The sequence below is a fragment of the Odontomachus brunneus genome, unplaced genomic scaffold (assembly GCF_010583005.1).
Source record: "Odontomachus brunneus isolate Ranch 3 - 2012 unplaced genomic scaffold, Obru_v1 Obru_scaffold_073, whole genome shotgun sequence".
NCBI classification, from domain to species: Eukaryota; Metazoa; Arthropoda; class Insecta; order Hymenoptera; family Formicidae; genus Odontomachus; species Odontomachus brunneus.
Window position 1 is genome coordinate 1,004,130 of NW_022639523.1, and position 5,221 is coordinate 1,009,350.

The following is a 5,221-nucleotide window of genomic DNA, read 5'->3' on the forward strand; positions in this document are numbered from 1 at the left end:
CAGAGAAAAACGCCGAGTACTATTTCGACGGGTTACAGAGATGGGAGCATCGCTGGGAGAAGTGTGTAGATTTACAAGGAGACTATGTTGAAAAATAAAAAACAATTTTCAGAAAAAATGACTTGTATCTTTGTTAGGTCGGAAACTTTTCAGACCACCCTCGTATATATCACGTGTCACTCACGGCGTCAATCTCGGCGGCGACCGTGTTTGCACGATCATTTCTTCTTAACAATCGGCCCAATTCAATCGAATCCAATGCCGCTTAATGGCACGCAATTGTACCGTCGTCACTTTGTGGCCTAGGCATTGTTTAAATCTCAATTATGTTCGCGCGCGATTATAATTCAGTGTTTAGAGTTTAGGGTGTTATCACAATTTCGCGTGATATCCCCTGCGGTTATGTACCATACGTTCTATCATTGTTGCGCAATACAGCAAACTTTCCAGATACTTCAGCAGAATATTACATCAACTATGCAACTCGAAATACGAACTTGTACCAGAAAGCCCGCACAGAGAGGAGTGCTTCCACGTTAATGCTCGCATTAGTCCGTCGCAAAACTCTGTGATAACACTTTAACTCTATATATGTAATCTAATAGCAGCACAGTGATTAAAATATTCAAAGGCAATTGATAAATTAATGAGAAGCATGTTTCGATAAAATATTTTAGTGGAAACGTGTGCGATATTAAGGAAATTGCGAAATTTGATTTTGGAAACAGTCTTCGGATAATACGTTTGACTATTTTCGAATTTTCATCCATAAATCATCAGGATAAATTTCAGTCTTCAGTCTATTCGAATACACCCTTCGCAGTACGGAAATTTTCTTCCTCCATCTCCGATTTTGTTCAACTGTTATGCAAGGATACTATCACTTTGGAAAGATGCAAACGATTTCTAACCTAAGATTTGACCAACTCGAGCATCATCAATGCTATCGCACTTTAATATTGCGAGAAAGATCAGTTTGATCAATAGCAAATGTAATTACAAGCGTTACTCTCGTAAGGACATCGACTACAGCACTTCGTGCCTACGCACGCACGATACTCGTCGCATGTATCGTTCGCTTTAAGCGGCGATCACTCGCCATGGGCTATCTAATTACCTCTCTCGTCTCTTATCGGCATATCCCAGGGATGACCACCATAGTTCTCACGAAGCTCGAATTTAACACAATGCATCGTCATGCAATTGCTAACGACGAAGTTACTGGACGCTGCTCGCCGAAATTTACATATAAAATCAATCAATCTGTGTCGAGACCACAAACTATGTAAGAAACTATCGGGCAGAGTGTAAAATGAGTTTCGTTTCCTCTTCAAAGTGGTCAAAATCAAAGGGAAAAAGCGAGAGAGGCGAGAAAGAAAGAGAAAAGCAGATAGAGCTCCCTGTGGTTATGATTTCACGGAAATTCGATTGTGTGTACGCGCGTCATCGCGCATTTGCATCGTTTAATCGTTCGCTTGCTGTATCTGACAGATCGTCATGATATTGGTCGCCAAAACGTCACATGCACAAAGCGACACTCGAGGGCATTTTTTACCGTGTCCTTTTACGCGCGTGATTTTGTTCGCCAACTTAACCCCGCGCACGTTTTGAGAATGGCGAGCGTATATAAACTGGACTAGATGCGCGTCTAACCCGGAGGGAATATGCACAGGTTGCCCCTACGGACACGCTGGTATGTGTATGATGCGCGTAAGGAAGTTCTGTCTGAGGTAAAATGGATTTTTCTTTAAAAAAGAAAACACGAAGAATCCGATAGTTACTTATAGTTCGTAAGACAAGCTCCTGACGCGAACAAGTTCGACTTATATGTTCAATTCTAGTAAAATCGCTGACATTTCTGTTTTATTAAAAATTTGGAAGTATACTGCGAAAAAATGTGTATCAGATAAGTTTAAAAATTTTTAGTCACTGTAAAACATAATTACTTCGAAAAACAAAATCGTTTTTCGAGCTTAAAAAGTTAGTTTCCGATTTTTTGTAATGTATCATCTGTTATTCAAAATATACGTATGAAAGAAACTTACGCAGCAGAAAAGTTGGTAATAAAAATATATCGAAATAATTACATAGTAAAGATGGTTTTTCAAGAATTATTTCTCAAAAGATTGGAAACATTTTTCTAAACTATAATACAGAATGATTTCGAAAACGCATAATAAATGGGGACATCATAAGGAATTATAAAAAAAATGTACTGCTTTCGAACTACAAAATGTGAGCGTTTGTGATCCGCATTGGATATAAAAATCAAAAGTAACTGTATCTTGCATAACCCGACAAACTTTCGTATCTCTATCTTCATATATATTCTGCATTCCAGAATTGATGGAATCTCCAACGACCGGAATTTCTTGTTATTTACAAGAACAACGAAGGTGTCAAGAAAATAAGTAGAATAATGAACCTTTCTGCTCTCAAGTATCCTCGAATATCATTAGAGAATAACAAGATCGAAATTCGATGCTAGAAAATTACAGTCTTTTAATTAGCCGATACACTCTATCCTGTTATTTGACTCTATTCGGTGGCCTAATTACAGGAGAAGATGAGACAAGTAACTTTTCCGATAAAATATTCTGCACAAAAATTTTAATTGCATTTCGATTATCATCTTTTATATATTTATATTTATATTTAATGTAAATAAGGGCAAGTCTCTCTCTTTCTCTCTCTGCCTATACTATCCAGCTTTCCGCTGCAATTATATTATCCAGGTCGGCAGAAAGCATATTTCTGAGTATCCTTCTCTGCCGCAATTAAGTGTATAAAAGTATGAAAAAAGAATACACTGTCAAGTCCTGTCGTTTCTCAGGATTGATATTTTCTATTTCAATTAATAGTGAATTGGAAGTGCATCGATATACGAATACACGAACTCGAAGAACAACTCAACTCCCGACTTCCGGAACGGACGCGCGTTCCCTCTCCTCCTTACCGATGTTTTCGTCTCTTCCGCTTTTCAGCGTTCCGCTGAAAGCCAACCGGACTTCTTGCCTTTTCGAATTTTGCCATGCCGAAGAAACAGTTTCGGAATACACAAGCGGAGTTATTCCCCGTGCCGTGACCCTGCCGGCGCTTTTGTTCGAGGGAACAAAAGATGGAAATAATGTAATTAAGAAAATGGAACTGATGCAACGACTGCGAAACGAGCGAGTAAACGCCATAATAAAGTTCACACGCGCCACTGTGCGAATGTATAACCGAACATAAATAATAAAATTAATGAAATCAACACTCCTGCACTCTTCGAATCTCGACGTTAAATAAATTATTATTGTTATTTGCACGTATTTACCACAAAGATACGTAATAAATATGCGTAACGATGTAACCGAATAAAGAGTTTTCTCATAATGTGGAATTTAACATGACGTCTGATGTCACATTTATTTATTTTTCCGTACTTAATATTTTATATGAATGTGATCGGGAAGTTCATATTTGAGGAAGGCGTGATCGATGGATTTCTGAGGAACCCCGAGAAACCTGAGAAAGGTACGATATCACTGCCTATGTCCCTTCGACTTTGTGGTCAGTTGTTTGTAGATTTTGATCTCTTTTTCATCGGGAGTTCCTCTCCCGAAAAATTAATATGTTCTCGCCGACTTTTCAACTCCTTTTCTATTCCTTTCGCTGACTTATTCTCGCTTAAAAGCGAGGAAAGGAGAAGATAAATCTCTCTTCAAAAGTAGAAGGGAAAGTTATCTTTTACCACATCCACTTGTACACCTACTATCACCGGCTATATGCAACTTTAATATAAATGGAAGTTATTCCAATTGCGCATAAAATAACGTGAAAAAAATTGTAAAGTTGCACGTGTAATAGACTAGCTTTAAAAAATTACGAAAGTTGCTACATTATTGCGTGCTGCGAAAGTTCATAACGATAATCCTCCGCCGCGTAAAGCTAAATTACATCTATTATACGTTGATCGACAATGCAACTAATTTCTTGGGGAAACTTTTTTTTATGTAAAAAGATACATTATAATTGAGGAAGTCAATCTACAAACTCGACGAAGATGGCTCTAATAATCTGTAAAATTTACACGTCACACTGAGAAAAAAGATTTTCTTATTTGTAACTATAATTACATAAAGAAATAATTGTTATAAATTATAGTCCAGGAAAGTATTTTTTTTTTATTAAATCCTACTACAATGTTAGCGATAATAATCTTATATGCATGTGATCACTATCATTTTCATGTTAGAACAATCAAAAAATATTATTTATGATCAAAAGTAATTATATATTTTTGGTCAAATCGACTATCTTTTTTTCTCAGTGCACCAACACAATCGATCTCGTCATCTGCGTGATTAAAATTTTATGACTCACGATCTATGAGATATTTCAACTAAGAATATCGCGCACATATACTTGGCATTTAATTACGGATAAAACCAGTCGTAACGCGAAATTGCTATTCGATCTGAATTTCCTAGCAGCGGCCCTCCAAATCGTCGCGACAAGAAACAACAGTCTGAAGGCATCACACCTCTGCTGTGAATTGCGCATCATCGCTGGTGCGTTTCGGCTTTATCGGATTTTCTCCCGGATTATCTCGTTTCTTTGTCTTCGTTACCTCGATGGGCGTTAATTAACCGCGCACAGCCCGTTAATCGAATAACCAACAGAGGAAATGCGATTTATCGATAACGGTATCTCCTGTCGGCGAACGCGTCGGAATTAATAAGCCGCTGACAACGATGACGGTTAACGATCCGCGAGAATGATTCGTAATGACACGTGAATGACGGCGAGGCGAGCCATCGAGAAAAACCGACGCGGCCACGAGAGCCAACGTGGGTCGCAGGGCGGCTTTTATTTCGCCTTGTTGCATCGCGCTCGTCCAACCTACTTAGCGTCAATTAATGGACTTAACGGTGATAAAGCAGCGAGCAGTCGATATATCGACGCGAGCGCGCTTTGATAAAACACAAGAGCGCGCTGGTAATTATAAATTCTCGCCAGCCCCGCGTCGAAGATGTGCGAAAAGAGTTATAGCGGGACAATAGGAGGCGGAACGAGAATATGCGTCCTAGTTCGCGGGAGAAATTACAGTGGACAATTATTATTCGTGCTATCGGCGACGGTTCAATAGCGGCATCGACGTGGCTGAATATCGCGCGTACAAAAAAAGAGAGTGAGTGAGAGAGAGAGAGAGAGAGAGAGAGAGAGAGAGAGAGAGAGA

At 38.9% G+C, this 5,221-nt stretch overlaps 1 protein-coding gene across 5 annotated transcripts in view; it reads right to left on the minus strand.

The window, feature by feature from the left end:
- Positions 1–5,221, minus strand: part of LOC116847107 — a 144,116-nt gene that overhangs the window by 127,778 nt on the left and 11,117 nt on the right. The window contains exon 1 of one of the 5 annotated variants that reach the window (XM_032821750.1): positions 1,118–5,197. The exons of the other annotated variants lie outside the window; for them this stretch is intronic. The gene's annotated coding sequence lies outside the window, so the exon portion shown is untranslated. Of the gene's footprint in view, positions 1–1,117; positions 5,198–5,221 lie in introns of those variants that run through there. 5 annotated transcript variants of the gene reach the window in all.